Source organism: Rhinolophus sinicus, chromosome 16 (genome assembly GCF_057876585.1).
Source record: "Rhinolophus sinicus isolate RSI-liver-muscle chromosome 16, RSI-T2T, whole genome shotgun sequence".
In the NCBI taxonomy this organism is placed as follows: domain Eukaryota; kingdom Metazoa; phylum Chordata; class Mammalia; order Chiroptera; family Rhinolophidae; genus Rhinolophus; species Rhinolophus sinicus.
The window spans coordinates 96,635,710-96,655,066 of NC_142516.1; the positions used below are offsets into that span (position 1 = coordinate 96,635,710).

General features: G+C 38.9%; 1 protein-coding gene across 5 annotated transcripts in view; it reads left to right on the forward strand.

Annotated features, from left to right (window-relative positions):
• Window positions 1-262: 262 nt before the first annotated feature.
• PDS5B (PDS5 cohesin associated factor B) overlaps window positions 263-19,357 on the forward strand; it is a 160,466-nt gene continuing 141,371 nt past the window's right edge. For 3 of the 5 annotated variants that reach the window (XM_019736558.3, XM_019736559.3, XM_019736562.3), the window contains exon 1: window positions 279-419. The gene's annotated coding sequence lies outside the window, so the exon portion shown is untranslated. Of the gene's footprint in view, window positions 420-19,357 lie in introns of all 5 variants that reach the window. The other 2 variants (XM_019736560.3, XM_019736561.3) reach the window with 1 other exon arrangement.

Here is a 19,357-nt window from a genome sequence, read left to right on the forward strand (position 1 = left end):
AGAGAAAGCACTGACAGCGACGGGTCTACCAGCGCCCCGGGCCACAGTGGCGGCGCGATCGTGGCTGCGTGCGCGCGCGACGGGGCGGGGCGGGGCGGAGTGGAGCTGTGCGCGCGCGCGCGACCGGGCGAGGCCAGGAGGAGCGGGGCGGTCGGCGGGCGCGAGTGCAGGGCTGTGTGGTCGGCAGGGGGCGCTGCGCACCCATGCCGCGCTCTGCCTGCCCCCGGTGCTGTCCGCGGCGGTTCGATTGGAGCAGCCGCCGAAGAGCGCTTGGCGCCATTTTGAAGCGGAGAGGCGGAGGAACGGCCGGGCTGGCTGCGGAAGGGGAGGGGGGGGAGGAGGCGATTGGATGCGGCGGCGGCGGCGGCGGATCCCGGAGAGCAGCGGAGTGAGAGGAGTAGCGAGTCGGGCACCCGGAGGTAGGAAACAATTCAGTTAACGGAAAGAAAATGTCTCTCCTCTCGGGTCGCCGTGCTCCATTTTTCAGCGCCCGCCACCGCGGCTGTGTCTGGCGGGGCTCAGCGCCGCCCGCCTGCCAGCCGAGACTCCCTCCCGGCTTCGGGGGCTGCAGCTGCCGGCTGCCTGGCGGCGGCCGGGGCCGAGAGTGGCGGGGCGCGGGCCGGGGGCGTGGGCCGGGCTGCGCGGTGGGGGTGGGGAGGCCCCGCGGCCGGCGCGCTGCCTCCACGCCGCGGGCTCAGCCGCAGCCTCGGGAAATTAAACTTGCCGCCCTGGCCCCGGCCGGGGCGCCCGCGGCGTTGGAGGCGGCGGGCCTCGGGCGGTGACCTTGCGCGCGGGCGGGGGTCCGCGCCCGGCCGCCCCTCCCCCCGCGCCCCGGCCGAGCGGCCGGCGGCTGTTTCCCGGGCGGCAGGCGGGCGGCGCGGTGCTCCTGTTGAATCCTCCCGCTGGCGGGTTTTCCCCCTTCCGGGCGAGGGGCGGGGAGCGCGGGGCCAGGCTGAGCCCCGGCGGGGTGCGGGCCTCGGGCTTCCTCGCGCTCTCCTTCGGGTCCCCGCGGGCCCAGCCTCTGCTCCGGGGGCGGAAAACGGGCTGCTCCAGTGACATTTTTACGCGGTTCCTTGCCAGTCGGCCGAGATAAAGCGCGCGTTAACCGCGCCTCTTGGAGCTGATGCTAGGGGAACCTGAGGACCTAGTGGAGCAGGAGCCCCGCACTGGTGAAGTGGCTCAGGCGACAGCTGGGTTCGAGCTGTCCTTTAGGAAGCCTCGGAGTTGGAGCAAGGAAAATGGGGTGCCGTTGTAAATAGTTAACACTTTTGCACTCTTTGATCTTAGTGACACTTCAAAAGTTTTTGGTCGGGAGCAAAACCTTGTTTGTTGTTGCGGCTGCTGCTGTTGTCTTTTGGTATAAACCCGAGAGCTACGCTCAGCAGCAGGACAGTTATTTGAGGGAGTGAATCTGAACCCTGAAATGCAGCACCTCGTCGCCTTAAGCGTTGCACGCTCACTGCGTGCCTTCGCGCGGACCGTGTACACTCGGGGACGGCTTTGAAAGAGCAGTTTCCTATTCGCTCAGCACACGGTGTTTTAGCATCCTAACTAACCCAATGAAGGGAACCCTTTATTTTTACTTTAAAGAACGTACTGTGAACGCTCAGCGCATACTTTCATTATGAAACGATAGGTGGGCAGTGCGGTCCTTAACGACCCTACCCTGATTGTTAGATAGTTTCGGAAACTTTGATACAGCCCTTAATTTCAAGGGTTGATCTGCGGTCTTGAGTGAGATGGGAGTCTTCTATTATCTAATAACCTTTAAAAACTCAAGTGTGTTTATATATGGGAGACGAGCTGTAAGTAAATCATAAGTATTTAAAACTTGAAGGGCAATATAATCATTGTTCTCAATTATCACATGTAGATGAAGTTCCAAGATAGAACATTTTCTGTATCAACTCATGTAGTAGTCAAATAAAATAATTTAAAAAAAAAACCAGAGAAGTGTGGTATTAAGCAAAATAAGGGCTAGAAAGGACACTTCTTACCTATGCAGGACTTATGTCAGGGATGTTAGCATTTTTCCAGACAATAAAATGACCGTTCTTAGGATGTATGCAGGTCAGTTTGTGGAACGGTTAATCTTACATCACCTGGTGATAGCAGAAAACCTAATTAAAATTTATAGTGGTGAATATGTAGGTGAAAGTTTCAACATGGGACTTAGGCTAAGATAAATTTATTCTCAAAAACTTAACTGTAAAAACATCTTAAGTCAGAACATTATTCCTCCAAAATAAATTTACAAATATGCACTGTATATAGAAATGGTGCCCTCAGATGTTCTTTGAATTACTGAAGCAGTAATTTTTTTTCCCCCTTTTTTGATGGTTTGAAAAAATCATGCTTTGCTGGGTTTTACTTGAAGGTGTACTTTAAATGACAAGGTAGTGTTTGTATTGACCTTTTTTTTTTTTTTAACAGCACTTTTGTGCCCCTTTTTTATTTTCTCCCTTTTTGTTGAGGTTGGTTCTCCTGGTATTAACTTTGTTTTTACAGCAGCTTTTGTTCTTTTCCTGTTGCTTTTATTCCTGTCTGGTTATGTCTTTCTTTTTCCTTCACTTTCCCCAAGAATTAGAGGTGATAATGGGGTGATGATAGTGATTCTTGTTGTCATGAGCCGTTTTGTGCTAATCTCATTTGATATGTAGTTCTACTGAGTTGGCTGTTGGATAAAGTTGTTTTAATGTTTAAATTTTATTTAAAATTGCTCTGCAGCTTTAACAATCACAAAGAATAACATTTTGAGGTCTAGGTTTATCATTAGTTTAAGCCTAAAATAAAGCGATATCCTGTATTTGACGGGGCTTGCCCTGCTGAAGAGTGAAATGGTAGAATATACCCAAAACTTTGTGAGGAGGGGAATATTTTGGGAGCTGTGTTCTTTCTGCTTCTCCTCCTTGGAGAGTTAGGATTGTCCTTTTTGCTTCCTCAGTGCTACTCTTTTTGATTATGCGTGCCTAGAACTAACAGGAGAGCTCACTGTGACTTGGCTCGGATGACGAGGACTGTATCTAACTTACTTTAGAAGAGAATAAATTTGTGTGTCCTTTGTTAGTGTTAGATAGCAACAAAAATGAAAGATCTCCAACTCACTTATCATATACATGAGAAATTAGGTTCAGATTGTTGATGTAGTTGTTTTATCCAAAGTCACCGTCATATTCATGTGGTGGACTTGGGGCAAGTCCTTGGGGCAAGCTCTAACTTCCTTACATCTCCTGGAAGCTTAGAAGCTTCGCCATGGTCTGCATTGTTTTATTTAGGACTTAAGCAATATTTGAAATTATTGCCAGGTAGAATATTATTCTTCAACCCCTTCCCACCTTTTCAAAGTTTCAGCGTTAACCATCTGTTTTATAGTCTGGTTTTAATAAATTCTACTCAGGATTCAGTCCACTTTAGTTATCTCGGAAGATAACTTCTTTTCTTGCCTGTCTCCTGGAGCTGCATGGTCTTTCATCATATAAGATTATTTGACATTTATTTATTCGTGAAACTTATAAGCCAGAGTGATTTGGAAAAGTTAGTATTGAACTTATTTTATAAAATACGTGTGTGTGTGCATGTATGCTCATATTTTTTTACTTTTAAGCACAATTTGTACACAAGTCATTTGTCACTTCCAATTACAATAGGTATTTGGAGAAAATTGTATTTTGTTTAAGTATTCCTGTTTGGGAATATTAAAAATTCTAAAAATATTTAGTTTAAAAATAAACCCAGAAATTTCTGTGTGAATGTATTTACTTTTTAAGCCCATTTAAGATGCTGCCAGTGGTTCACAATTCTGACTCCTTGGGGCACAGAGGTCATCTCTTCACTACAGTTAGGAGTCACCTGACTAATCACTTCCCCCCATACTTGAAAAAGGTTTTATAACCCTTTCTCACTAATTAGTTCAAAATTAAGGATGAATTTGCTGCTTTGAGACTAATTGTTTTAGTTGGCAGGGGTGATCACGCGCGGTGAGACAGTCATGAAGATTAATCTCAGATGAGTAAACTTTAGTTGTTTAACGTAAACCTTAAAGCCCTTAATCTGAGATATTTATAAATATACATCATAGTTATTGTGTTCTAATGATTAGACATTGCTAGTAAGCAGTAATTAGAAATGCTTGGTTTAGCTGTGTCAAACTTGTCAGTCAGCCAAGGGGAATGGAGGAAAGACTGAAGCAGGAAGATATTTTGAGGCATCTTTAAAGGCCCATGACCTAGAAGTACTCCAGTAACCTGCCTCTCCCTTTGACAGAGTGCTCTGACCTGATTCAGTTACAGGGAACAAATACTAAGCTTCGGTGTACGTGCTCGTGCAGTGCCTGCAATCTGCGGGATGCAGGACTGGGACCCTGCCTGTGGGTGCGGGAGTAGTGGCTGGCCACCTGTACCAAGGGGATGAGAGCTGAGAAAAGTCAGAGTAGGACCCTGCTGTTAAGTGATTCTGCAGTTCTTCTTTATGTGGGAGAGTCAAATTGGCCAAGACTAGACATAAAACTGATAGGAGAAGGAGGGTATTATAACCAGAGGCAACCTTTGTGCCTCTAGGAGAGAAGGGTTAGTGCCTGAACGGAAATGAGTGTTTGTGGTTCCCTGGGCAGTGGAGGGATTCTTTTTCTCTTCTTTCATCCCAGAGGAGGTTTTAGAGTAAGTGGGAGAGATTTTTTAAAAAGAGCCCCAGATATATATCCAAAATATATCCCTTGCTAGCAGAAATTCCATCAAGCAATGTTAGTTAGCCTTCAGATATTGGGTAGGGGTGGGGAGAGGAGAGTTGGCCGTGGGTAGTGGTTAAGGTTTGGGGGAATAGAGTACATTAAAGATTTGTATATCTTTAAAGTTATACATGTATATGATAAACTTTCTAATGATACAGAAAAGTAAAAATAAAAGCTACTTTTCTTTTTCCGTCAAAAGGTAACCCACTATTAACAGTTTCCAGAAAGTTTACATTACAAAAAAAGTATATGAATTGTATTATATTGTACTGCTGTTTACTTTTTATAAACTTCAGTTTACTGTTTTTCCCTAGTTAATGTCACAGACCTCTTTTCATATTGGCACATACAGAGCAACATAATTTTAAAAATGGTTAGAGTATTATATGGGAGGTATCATAATTTGTTCTGACTTCTTTTGAGTGCTATTTAGGTTGTAACAGTTTACACTAAGCAGCAGTATATGAGTGTGCCTGTTACATGCTCACCAGCATTAAACTTTACTATACTTTATACCTTTTGCCAGTTTGATATGTGACATTTATATCTTGTTTTGGATTTGCATTTCTTTGATTATGAGTGAGGGTGAACATTTTTTTTAATATGCTTATTGGGCGGAGGATACTTGCAGCACATACTTTACATCGAGCAGCTTAATTAACTTGTGAACCCCAGCCCACCCCTCCATCCCCCTTATCTAAAATGGTCTGAGGGAGGTGGCATTTTCGGAGAGGAATAAGACCTTGGAGCCCATGGCACCTGGAGGGGGAGCCATGCTCTGAATGGAAGGTGCAGTGCTGGGCTTTGAACAACCCCGGGTCAGCATGAGGTTGTTGGAAGCCTTTACCTTGGTGTTAACAGGAGACATGTAAAAGCAGAAGGGAGATTGGAGAGTCAGGGCAAATCAGTTTTGTATCGTCTGCTCTGTCCCCTACAGTCTACTTGTCCGGTCTCATCACTCCCCCTCCCACCCCCAACTGTCATTTCGTTTTTATCTACACTGTCATTTGCTTGGCTCCTCTTCGCTGCCAGGGTGGCGGCCTTGACCTTGGTATTTCAGTTCCTCCAGAGATGAGGGATACTTAGTCTTTCTTATCAGGGAAACTGGTTTTTCTTCAGACTAGTCAAAGGGAGCAGTTCTCGTTTCTAGCATCCTTTAGATCTATTTTCTGATTATTAGTTACTGCTCTTTATGTTGATATTCCGCTAGAGTGTCCGAGTCCTTACGTGCTGAACTGCACAGAAATCTGGGGATGTCGGCATGACTGCATGGGCTTGGTCCCCATTTAATCCCTACGTACTGCCCCCACCCCAGCTACACATGTTCTTAGGGAATGAGCTTTTCCTCAGTAGGCTTGGGAGGTGATTGGTTTAAAAGGCTCTTTTCTTGTCACCACCCCCCTCCCCCCCACACAATTAGAGATAACTATTAGCGGTAATGTTAATTAGCTTGATTGTGATATATATCAAAATAACAAGTTGTATGCTTTAAACATATGCAATTTTTATATTTCAAAGATATCTCAATAAAGTATTTGGAAAAAAGGTTCTTGTCTGTCTGCAGTTATTATGCTAGTTAACATCAAATACCGTGTTTCCCCGAAAATAAGACCTAGCTGGACAATTAACTCTAATGCATCTTTTGGAGCAAAAATTAACATAAGACCCGGTCTTATTTTACTATAATATAAGACCTGGTCTTATATAACATAACATAACATAACGTAATATAATTACCATTATTAATATATAATTAATAACTATATATTAATGTAATATAATATAACCAGGTGTTATATTAATTTTTGTTCCAAAAGATGCATTAGAGCTGATTTTCCAGCTAGGTCTTATTTTTGGGGAAACACGGTAGCTGGCCCTTTCTCATCATTATTCCTAGTCTAGACCAATGGTTCTCAGAATGTCTGGAGTCATTCTGGTTGTCAGAACTGCAGGGGTGGGAGTAGTGCCCATGGCATCTAGTGGGTAGAGGCCCGGGATATTGCTAAACATCCTATGATGTGTAGGGAAGCCCTCCATAAAAAATTATCTGGCCCAAAATGTCAGTAGTGCAAAGGTCAGGAAACCCTGGTGTAGACAGAGCCAGTGCCGGAAGCCTGCAGTTAAGCCCCGAGCAGCTTCATTAGGCCTGCCCACCAACTTTGATGATAGCAATCAAGCAGCAGTGATCTTCAGTGTAATCTTACCCTCAAAATGGCAAGCTGTGAAATACAGCTCTGGAGTTTTTTTGTTTTTACTTTTCTGTCTCTTTGGTACCTTCCTTTTCAGCTTCTGACTTTCCTTCTGTCCTACCTTTATGGTGTAATACAATTAGGTAGTCCTAGTTGGAGTTCAGATCACTAGCATTTAAGACCTGAACAGCTTTGGAAGCACATTAGGAATTTCATATGATGCTTGATGAGTGAAGTCTGTTTCTAAGGAAGGCAGGGGAACATGGCGGTGAGTCAAGACTGGGTTTTTGTCCTGTCTCCTTCAAGAGCTAGTTGTGTCTCCATGGACAAATGACCTGATCTTGTCAAGACTCAGTTTTTTAATCTCTAAAGTGAGGATAGTAGCAGATATCTCATTTTTAAAAATAGTTTTATTGAGGTATAATTCACATATGATAATTCACTTATTAAAAGTGTACATTCTAGATTGTTTTCTAGTACATTCACAGGTTTGTGCAACCGTCACTACAATCAGATTATAGAACAGTTTTGTCTTCCATAAAGAAACCCCAAATCCATTAAGCAATCACTTTCCATCACCCCCATTAGTTTTTGGGATAAGCCAGGCCAAATGCTTACCCTTGTGTCAAATATGTAACTACTTAATTAAAAACTATTATAACTTGGTTCAGGGAGTCTGTGGCAAAGTTCATTCACGTCACTTTAGAGAAAGGCAAAGATGAATAATTGTTGAATGGATAGTTTCATGCTGTACTACACAGGGAAATTGTGCTCAGACATATGAAGGTGAAGGGTATTCCTTCAATTAAGAGATGTATATTCAAGTAGGAGGAAAGACACTGGTAGTATAAAATACCAGTTGTAATGATAAAACAAGGCAGTGTATAGTGCTTTCAGGAAGGTGTAAACAAATCTTAGATATTGGAAGTTTGATAAAAGGAGATTGATTAAACATGTTAGGCTGAGAGCCCAAGAACCATGAAAACTTCTTGAAGGAGGGAGCGAGCACTTTGGCCAAGTCTTAGATGATAAGATATGGGACTTGAAGTACAAGAATGCTGTGCTTCTGGAGGTATTATTGGTGGTGTTAGCAGCATCTTTTCTGCCTCAGGCTGCTGCCGAATATTTCCTCTGGGTGCTTATACCCACTCTCTTTCGATGTTTTTAATCTGTTGTGAACTTGGGAAATTATCTAAATGTATTAAATAAGTGAGCTTTTAGTGAGAGCCTGATGTTGGTGAGAAGAGGATATGAAGATGTGATCTTATGCGGTCACTTTGAGTTAGTTGCCTTTGTAGTTTATTCTCTGGGTTAATTGGGTGTATAGCGTCATCCCGAGGTAAATTATGCTCATGTAAATGTTTTCCTCTTCAAGTCTTCTACCAACAACTATATCCTCTATTTCTCTCCTAAACTTCCTATCTTTTTTCCCCTAGTGTACTGTTGGACACAACATCTTAAGTACAACATGTCCAAAACTGAGCTGCCTTTCTCTACCCTTTAGCATCCTGCCTTGGTTAATCACACAGAGACTTTTTTTTTTTTTTTTAATCGTAAGGGATGGCTAGATGTATTACCAAGTCAGAAACCTGGGAGTCATCTTGACCCCTTCATCTCCTTACTTCTGCCATCATATGAGTTACAAATCCTGTTGAATATGATACAGTATTTCCAATTTTTTTACAGTATATACACACTAATATTTCAAAAGTAAAAAAGCAAAAAGCGAAAAAAAAAGATTTGTGATAAAAAGTCTCTCATCCTTGCTCTTCCCCATCGGCCTAGTTCCCAGACTCCTGCAGTAGTTTCCCAATGTTACTGATTTCTTATGTACTCTTCCGGGGATTTAAAAAATACAACCGTATACAAATATATTTATTGTACCTCACTTCTGCCACCTGTCACATGTTTTACACTAATGTTGGAAACTTGAACTCTTTGCCTTTTAGTTTTTTCACTTAACGATATACTCTTCAGATCTTTCCGTATTAAAGTGCTAGTGTGGCAAGCTCTCTGAGCAGCTGCAGTGTTCTTATTGATTTATGTACCATAATTTAACCAGCCGTTCATGGACAGTTAGATTGTTTCTAGTTTTTACTTGTATAAAAATGCTGCATTGAGCAACCTTGTACATACGTCATTTTGTGCATATGCAGGTGTGTCTGTAGAAGAAATTCCTAAAAGTGGAATTGCTGGGCCAAAGAATGTAGCAGATACAATTTTGATAGATATTGTTAAATTGCCCTTCATAGAGGTTGTAACAGTAACATGTATATGACAATACTTGTTTTCCCCCAGAGCCGTGCCAGTGCGGTGTGTAATCGGTGTGTAATCATACTCGATAGATTTTGGCTAATGTGATAGGTAAAAAATGGTATTGCAGTGTCGTTTTAATTTGCATTTCTCTTTTGAGTGAAGCTGAGCATCTTTTCATATGTTTGAGCCATATTTATTTTTTCTGTGAACTGTCTGATCTTAATCTTTACCCATTTTCCTGTTCATTCTGGGGAGTCTTAAGTTCCTCTTCAGTCTACGTGCCATTGGTTGGTTTGCTAAAAGTAAACCCGACGTGCTTGTTCGGCAGCTGCCTTCTGACAGGTCTGCTTCCACTTGCACCCCCTTCAGTCTCTCTCTCCTACTGTCAATGGGATGGCAGTTCTCATTGCAGATCTGAATGTGTCCCGTCCCTGCCTCTGTAATGCTGATACCTTGGCATTCGTGTGGTACCTACCTTCCAGCATTTCCTTTTACTTCCTCGGAGGTTCTCTAAACTCCAAGCACACTGAACTGCTCCTAGCTCCCTGTTGTGTTAGACTCTGTGTCCGTGTGTCTGCATGTGCTTTTCTCTGCTTATCATGGCCCATTCCTGCCCGTCCACATGTGCAGACTCAGCTTCTCATCCTTCCCCTAATGGAAATGCCTTCTGAAATCTAACTCCTGTTTGTTAGATGCAGCGAATGTGTGGTGCTCTTTTTCCTCACAGGACCCTGTGGACACTTATAATGGAGACCCTCGCTGTGTGTTGTTATCTAAGTGTGTTTCCTTCTTCTAGATTCTTAGCTTCTTGAGGGCATGGACTTTTAGTTATTTTGGAACTCCAGCATAGTGTTTGGCAATGCCGTGTTTCCCCAAAAATACAACCTACCCCGAAAATAAGCCCCGGTTAAGATCGTCAGCCAGAGGGGCGCATTTAGTACGTTATGACGAAGCTCCAGAAGAAGACGACATGACTGTTTGAATAAACATAGATTGTTGTCCATGAAAAAATAAGACATCCCCTGTAAATAAGCCCTGATGGAGCAAAAATTAGTATAAGACCTGGTCTTATTTTCGGGGAAACATGGTAGTAGATGATAAATATTTATTGAAATACACGTAAGTGTATGTATATATACACTAAACATACACGTGGGCAACCCAAAACCAAAGGAAAAAGGAAAATGACTACAGTGAGCTTGCAAATTAATTTTTAAAATTTATTTTCATTTTATTTATATTGAGATGTAAACTAAATATAAAATGTACAGACCTTAGGTGTTAACTTTGATGAGGTGTGACTATTCCCCGTGTAACCATCACCCAAAAGATGATATAGAGCATTTCATCACCCCCAAAGTTCCCTGCCATCTCCTCCGTAGATTAATTTTTTTCTGTCTTCATATAACATGTGCTTTTTTGCATCTTTCTTTTGCTTAACATGCTTGCACATGTCCAGGTTCTTCCATGAGGTTGGACGTATTAGTTTTTGTTGTTTTTTAATTGCTGAGTAGTATTTCATTGGATGAATATACCAGAGTTTGTTTATCTTTTCTTCCGTTGATGTATGTTTGAGTTGTTCCCAGTTTTTTTACTGTTAAGAATTAAGGCCTATATGGGTCTTCTTGCAAACACATGTTTTCATTTATCTTGAGTAAATACCTAGGAATGGAATTGTTGGTTCACAGGCAGATGTGTGTTTAACTATATGTGAAACTGCCACGTAGTTTTCAAAGTGATTTTCCATTTTATTCTCCTACTATGAGTTTATGAGAGCTCTACATCCATTTGGATAATCAGTCATTTTAATTTTAGCCATTTAGTGGGTGTGAAACCCACTGCATTGTGGGTTTTTTGTCTTGTTTTGTTTTTAATTTCCTTGGTGGCTAATGATGTTGAGCCCCTTTTCATATGGGTTTTTGACAATTAGTGTATTTTCTTTTGTGGAATGCCTCTTCCAGTTTTCTGCAAATTAAAAAAATTGATAAAAGAGGTTATCTTTTTGTTACTGATATGTAAGAATTCTTAATATATGTTTGTCTTCCGTATCTCTGGGAGTTGGTTCCAGGACCCTTGTGGATACCCAAATCTGCGGGTGCTCGTCTCTTACATGAAATGGCACAGTATTTGCATATAACCTGCTCACATCTTCCCAAGTACCTTAAATCATCTCTAATTACTTATAATAACTACTTACAACGTAAACACTATTAAATAGTTGTTATACTGCATTGTTTAGGGAACAATACAAGAAAAAGGTATATGTTTAGTACAGGTGCAATAACCTTCCTAGGCCTAACTATACAGTACATGTCAGCAACAATGTAGCATTTAAGAAAAAACATTCTCAATCCATGATTGGTTGAATCCAGGAATGTGGGACCTGTGGGTACAGAGGGCAGACTGTAGTCTGAATACAGTTCTTTGTCAGATCAATGTATTGAGAGTATTTTCTCCTGGTTTGTAGTTTGCTTTTTCCTTACTGTGTTTTGATCAGCTGAAGTTTTTATTTTGATGAAGTCCAATTAATCAATTTTTTCTTTAATAGATTATGCTCTTTGAGTTCTGAGAACCCTCTGCCTACCCCAAAATCATGAAAATAATTTCCTGTGCTTTCTTTTAGAAGTTTCATAGTCTTAATTTTTACCTATAGTGCTATATGACCCATCTTGAATAAAGTATTATGCATGGTATGTGAAGTAGGTTTTGTGGTTCATTTTTAAAAATACATTTATCTAATTCTGACATTGTTTGAAAAAAAAATTTCTTTCCTGTACTAGTTATCTTTATGTCTTTGTCCAGAATTGTTTGAACTTACATGTATGGATTTGTTTCTGGACTCATTCTGTTTCATTGATCTATTTGTTTCTTATGCCAGTATCATAATGTCTCTGTTAACATAAGTCTTGGAATCAAATAGTGTGAATCATCTAACATTGTTTGGCCAGTCTAGTTCATTTGTGTTTCCATATAAATTTCAAATTCATTTTGTCAATTTCTATTTTTTAAAAAAAAAGCCTTTTGGGATTTTGATTGGGATTGTGTATTTCTCTAGATATGTTTAGGAAGAAGTAACCTCTGTCAGTATTTGGTAATCAGCCTCTAACATGGTTCCCATTGATTCCTGCCTCCTGGCATTTGCACCCTTTTACAGCATTCAGTTAACTGCAGACCTCACTACAATTTGACTTCAACCTCATGAGAGACATTTGAGCCAGACGCACCAGCTAAATGCTCCTGGATTCCTGACCCTTAGAAACTGTGAGACAGATAATATGCTGTTTTCAACTGTTAAATTTTGGGGTAGTTTATTACACAGCAGTACATTATTAATGCAGTTGTGCACCCCTCCTTTTATTTAGGTCATCTTTTTTTTTCACATGTACTATAAACATAGTATATATGTGTGTGTATATGAACCGGCGATGCCAAAAGATGTGTACAAGTGGACGCTTTGGTCAACGCTGCTCAAGCAGCAGTTCACCGTAATCAGAAGTGTCTGGACAGTGATGGTAACCACTTTGAGCGCCTCTTGTCATTGCAGAAGTCAAACGTTACTTGTATTCATCTTTTGTTATCGGTATATATGGAGTATTACTTTTTTAATAGTTTTTTCATTTCTTAAATTGTGTATACATTTTTGGCACCTCTGTGTGTGTGTGTGTGTGTGTGTGTGCGCGCGCGCACGCACGTGCGTGTGTGCACACACACAGACATACATGCAAGATTTCTACATCAACTTAAAAGAGGCTTTTACATATTGATACTTAGTTATGTTAATGTATCAATTATACAATATGATAATGTTAGTGTGTTAACGTATATACATGTAAAGTAACATTTTAATGTTCTCAGTAGAGATCTTGCATATTAAGTTTACTCCTAAAGAGTTTTCTTCTTGATGCTATTAGAAATTGAATTTTCTAAATTTCATTTTTCAATTTTTTCCTGCTAGCATATAGAAAAACAATAGTTGTTTTAACAAAATTATTGTACTTGTATACTTTGACCTTACTGAAATTCATTTAGTTCCATTAGTCTTTTTGTAGATTCTTCAGGATTTTCTTTACAAAAACATCTGTGAATGAGACAGTTTTATTTCTTTTTCATCTTACAAGCTTGTTATTTCTTTGTCTTAACTTATTTCATTGTCCAACATCTTCAATTTAATGAAGAGAAATGGTGAGAATGGACATCCTTGTCTTGTCCCTGATCCTAAGGGGGAAGCAATGTGGTCTTTATAGATTAAAAGACGAGAAATCAGATGAAGGATGTTCCTTTCTATTCACAGTGTACTGAGATTTTTATTCTTAAATAATGAGTGGGTGTTGAATTTTGTCAAAAGTCCCCATTTTTTATATTTTTAAGATGATTGGTTTTTACCCTTTATTACTATAGTGAATTATATTTATTGATTTTTTTGGAAGTTGAATCAGTCTTGCATTCATGGGATAAATACATGGTCATGATATATTGTCCTTTTATCTGTTTCAGGGTTTGGTCTGCTAATATTTGTTAAGAACTTTAGTGTATGTTATAGAGGAATATTGGTCTGTAACTGTCATTTCTTTTAATGCCTTTCGGTTGCATGGTTATGCTAACCATTTAAAAGTATTTAGGAAGTGTTTCCTCTTCTATTTTCAGAAATAGTTTGTATAAGATTGGTATTATTTCTGTAAAGTTTGGTAAACAAACAGGCATGGAGGGTGTGTGTGTGTAGGTTTTTGATAACATATTTTTGTTTCTTTAGTAAATATATGGTTACACAGATTTTCTATTTTGTCTTGTGTTTTTCAATAAGTTTATCTATTTCATTTAAGTTACCAAATTTCTTGGCTTACAGCTTGGAATATTCTTTTGTGATCCTTTTTAAGTGTGTATGATGTGTAGTGATTCCTCTTTTATTCCTGGTGTTGGTCGTCTATTTTACTCTCTTCTTGGTCGTTTTTGTTAGATGTTTAACAATTTTATTTCTTTCCACAGCTTTTGGTTTTAATGATTTCTTTTAATTGACTTATCTTCATAATTTTCTTCACTGTATTTTGTTGGTTTGATTTTTTTCCCCTCGCTTTAAGGTGGAGTTTAGATATTTAAATTTAAGACTTTCTTTTTAAAATGTAAGCCATTAAAGCTGTAATTGCCCCTCTAAGCATTGCTTAACTGCACCTCACAAATTTTTATATATATCGTATTTTCATTATCAACCAGTTCAAAGTACTTTTTAATTTCTCTTGTGATTTCTTCTTTGAATCAGGGATTATTTAGAAGTGTGTTGCTTAATTTCCAAATGTTTTGGATTTTCCTAGATAGGTTATTATAATTGATTTCTAGTATAATTCTGTTGTGATCAGAGAATGTATACACTATAAGATTTTTGTCTTTTGAAATTTAAGACTTATTTTATGGGATGTATGGTTTATTATATAGTTAAGTCAAGTTGGTTAATAGTGTGCAAATCATCTAGGAAGTCAGAGAACTGTTTTGGTAAAAGGCTATTTAGAAAATACTTTTGGTTTTGTGGATTATACAGTCTGTTGCAACACTGTCCTTGTAGTGCAAAAGCAACCATGGCAATATGTAAATGACTAGCCATATTCTAATAAAACTTTATTTACAAAGATGGGCAGTGGGCCACGGATCTGCCCTGTAGTTTCCTGACCCCTGATCTATATGCCTACAGATTGTTGGTACCCATTTTAGTTGCTGAGACAGAGGGGTATTGTAATTTTCAACAGTAACTGGATTTGTTCATTCCTTGTCAGCTTTTTCTTCATGTATTTCTTTAATGCAGTTTTTGCCCTAAGCCCTGGTATTACCATGTTTCTTTGAAAATAAGACCTAGGTGGACAATCAGCTGTAATGCGTCTTTTGGAGCAAAAATTAATACAAGACCTGGGTCTTGTATTAATTAATATAAAAATTAATATAAGACTGGGTCTTATAATATTATAATATAACATAATATAACAAATATAATGTAATGCAATATAATATAATATATAATAAATACTGGGTCTTATATTAATTTTTGCTCCAAAAGACGCATTAGAGCTGATTGTCCGGCTAGTTCTTATTTTCGGGGAAACAGAGTAGGTGCATTCTCATTTAGGATTGTTATACTTTCTGGATGAATTGACCTTTTTTACCTTGGATAATTCTTGTTTATTGAAGTTTTTATTTTTATTTTTTCTGATACTAATGTAACCATACCAGTTCTCTTATGCTTACTATTTACATCATGGTGTATACTTTTTCATCATTATACTTTTAACCTGTTTGTTTTTAAAGTGTTATTGCCTATAGATGGCACATACTTAATGGGTTTGTTTTCTTTCTGTCTGTCCTCCCCTCTCCTCCCATCCCCCTTTTCCCTTTCCTTTCCTTTTAACAATCTCTGCCTGTAGAGTGGAGGATTTGATAACTTTACATTTAATGTTGATATGGTTGAGTTTGTCTACCATTTTGCTATTTGTTTTATCTGTATTTCTTTTCTCCTCTATGGCCTTTTTTTATGTTAGTCAATTTTTAAAAAATATTCCATTTTAAATTCCTTATTGGCTTTTTAAGCTGTACTGCTTTGTATTTTTTAGTGGTTGCTCTAGGGATTGCAGTATTCATGATTAACTTTTACTGTTTATTTAACATTAATATGCCACTTCATGTCAAATGAAAGAGACTTACAAAGCATAATTATATTTAACCTTTGTGCTATTGGTGCATAATCTTTCGCTTCAACAATGCTCTTTTTGCTTTAAAGTGTTACTTTTTAAAGAATTTAAGAAGAATAAGACAGTCCTTTGTATATACCTACGTATTTATTATTTTCAGGATTATGTTATTTCTTTGTGTAGATCTCAGTTACACTTGATATCATTTGCTTCAGCTTGAAGAATGTCCTTTAACATTGCACAGTGTACAGCTTTAGTGATAAAGTAATCTTTCATTTAGTTGAATGTGTATATATTTTACTTTTATTTTTCAAGAATATTTTTTGCGGGATATAGATTCTGGGTTGACAGTCTTTTTCTGTAAATATTTTAGAAGATACACAGTTGACTCTTGAACAATGAGTATTTGAACTGCACAGATTCTAAGACAATATTTTCAATTTGTGTTTGGGAATCTGAGTATGAGGTGGTTCAAGTTAAGTTACATGTGGATTTTTTGACTGGGAGGGGGTTGGTTCCCCTAACTTCTGCATTGTTCAAGGGTTAAATGTATTTTTCTTGCCTTCTGGTCTCCAGTGTCTTTAATTTTCAACAATTTTATGTGTATTTTTCTTTAATTCCCTTCCTTCCTTCCTTCTTTCCTTTTTTAGTATTCTACTTAGTTTGCTGAGCTTATTTGTTTGGAAGTTGATATTTTCTACCAAGTTTGGGACTTTCTTTTTGTTTGGGACATTTTAACTAGTACTTAAAATTACTCTTCCTGCCCCATTCTCTTTTATGAGATCCTTGTTATTCTGCTTAAAATTGTTCTATAGGTCTGTGAATGTCTTTCAATTTTTTTAAATCTTTTTACCTTAATTCTTTGGATTGAATAATTTCTACTGATCTGTCTTCAAGGTCACTGACCCTTGCTTATGTTGTTTCTAATATACTCTTAAGCCCATTTTCTCCTCTTCGTTGATGTATTTATTCGTCAGCTTCATTGCAATATAATTAACATGTAACATTGTTCAAGTTTAAGGTATACAATGTGATGATTTGCTATATGTATATACAGAGGGTGTCAAAAAAGTGTATACACATTTTAAGAAAGTAAAAAAAAGAAAACTTAAAATTGTAATACAATGAGTGATGCTAACATTCATTTGATTAACGCCATCTTTTAAGCAAATGTCATAGTACACATTGCTACCGTAATTCCATTCAACTTCGAAAAATAATATACAGATAACATCTCCTAAAATGTACATTTTTTGGCTCTTGGTATTGTGAAATGATTACCACAGGAAGGTAGTTAACATAGCCGTCACACACTTAACCGTGTTTCTTGTTTCTATATGGTGGGACAGTCAAGGCCTTCTCTCTCAGCAACTTTCAAATATACAATACAGTGTTGCTAACTACAGTCACCATGCTGTGCATTAGATCCCCAGAATTTATTCATCTTATAACTGAAAGTTTGCACTCTGACAAGATCTCCCCATTTCTCCCACACACACCTGCAGCCCCCAGCAACCACCAGTTTACTCTCTGTTTATATGAGTTGGACTTTTTTAGATTTCACATATAAGTGAGATCGTACAGTGTTTATCTTTCTCTAGTTTTATTTCACTGCGTAAAAGCTGTCAAAGTTCATCCATGTTATCACGAAGGTTAGGATTTTCTTCTTTCTCATGGCTGAATGATGGGTCACTATGCATATACCATGTCTTTATTCATTTCTCTATTAACGGACATTTTGGTTGTTTCCTTGTCTTGGCTGCTGTGACTAATGCTGCAGTGAATGGAGGTGCAGACATCTCTAAGCTCATTTTCAAATAATGTGCCCTTCAGTTCTAATGTTTTAGTTGGTTCTTTTTTTAAAACTATTTTCATTTACTGTTGAGATTCCCCATTGTGACCATGTTTCCATTAAGTCTTTGAACAAATTTATAGTTGTTGCTTTGAAGTCCTTGTTTGTTAATTTCTTCATCTGAATTATTTCATGGTCTTTTCTGTTGACTGCTTTTTTCTACCCTTGACAATTAGGTCATGTTTGCCCGCATCTTTTTGTGTCTGCAAAGTTCTAATTGTAGAGTGGACATGTGGGTGATATGTCTTTACGTTCTCTTTATTTTCCTCTTGTGAGTGTAATTAAATTACTGGTTGATCATCCTGAACTTGTGAAGGCTTGGTCTTACACGGTAAGATGGGTCTGTAGAAAACCTCAGGTGTTTTCTAAGTTCTTGTAACTTGGTCAGAGTCCAGGCACATGTCTCCTTTGCAGTGGACAGCAGCTGAAATTGCTGCTAAGTTCTTTCAACTTTCCAGTTGTTTTCCTCTGGGCTACTTGGAATCTTCCTGAGCATATGCGTCCTGGGCCAGTGAAGACTTTGAAGGAGTTTACATTAGGTTTTGAGTGTTCCCCCGCTGTGGCTCACTCCTTACCAGAATTTTCTCTCTGAATTTCCAGCCACTCCATGGCCATGAACTTCAATAAAACTGCAGCTTTCTTCTTGAGTGTTAGTGGCCCTGTTCGGTTGCAGACTTCTGGTCGGAGTGTCTTCAGGGGGAAAGCTGTATAAATTTGAATCTCCTTCAGTGTACTTTGCTTCTTTCAGGGGTCCTATCTCTAATTTCTACCTGCTCTTGGTTGCTTTCTTCTGCCTTCAAATCATTCTTAAAAGTGTTTTTCCCAGAGTTTATAACTTAACTGTGGAAGGTTAGTTTAACGAGTTGACAAAAGCTACTCCACTATTAGAGAACTCTTTGCACTCATTTTCATTCATTTAAAACCAGGCCGTTGAGTACAATGGCTGACTTAACACTCACCTTGTTTTAGAGTTACACGTTTTTAGAGTAAGATAGAAATGACTATTGCTTCAATCACGTACATTGGTCTAAATAGGTAATTACTTAGTGAACAGGCATAGGTAAAGGATGTTTACAAAGACTCGTGAAAGTGACTGCCAGATTTCTACTGCTGTTTCTTTTCCTCTTTATTTGCAGCAACCCTCTAGAAGCAGCAGTGGGACACATGGTTCCAGTTAATATTGGAAGAAAAATGTCATTTTCAACTCTCTTTCACCTTTATTTCTCTTGGTGTTTCTACTCTGTGGAAAAAGTACTAAATGTAAATGTCTCACCTGCTTATGTCTCAAAGTTCTTGTTCATGATAGGGCTGCCGGAGATGGATTTAACTCGCCGTGGTTAGCGAGAACCAGCTCAGGTCCAGAGGACCCTCTAGGATCATTCTACAAAAACCTGAGTTAATGGGTCTGACTTTAGGTAAACAGATTTGTTTTTTTAAAGTTATGTCCAAGAGGTAGCTGGGTGAGGTGGTTGTAGAGATGCCACGTCTCCTAATTTATTGTTCGGTGCTCCTAGCACAAGTCTAAGGTTAACATGAAGGTAGTCTAAACACATTTATTAATGTTGTGTTGACTTTTAATTGTTCCCTTGAATTTGGATAGTGCCTCTTTTGCTGTTGTAATGTAAATATAACTTTGTAAGAAGGTAGATTTTAAAATTTGAACTTG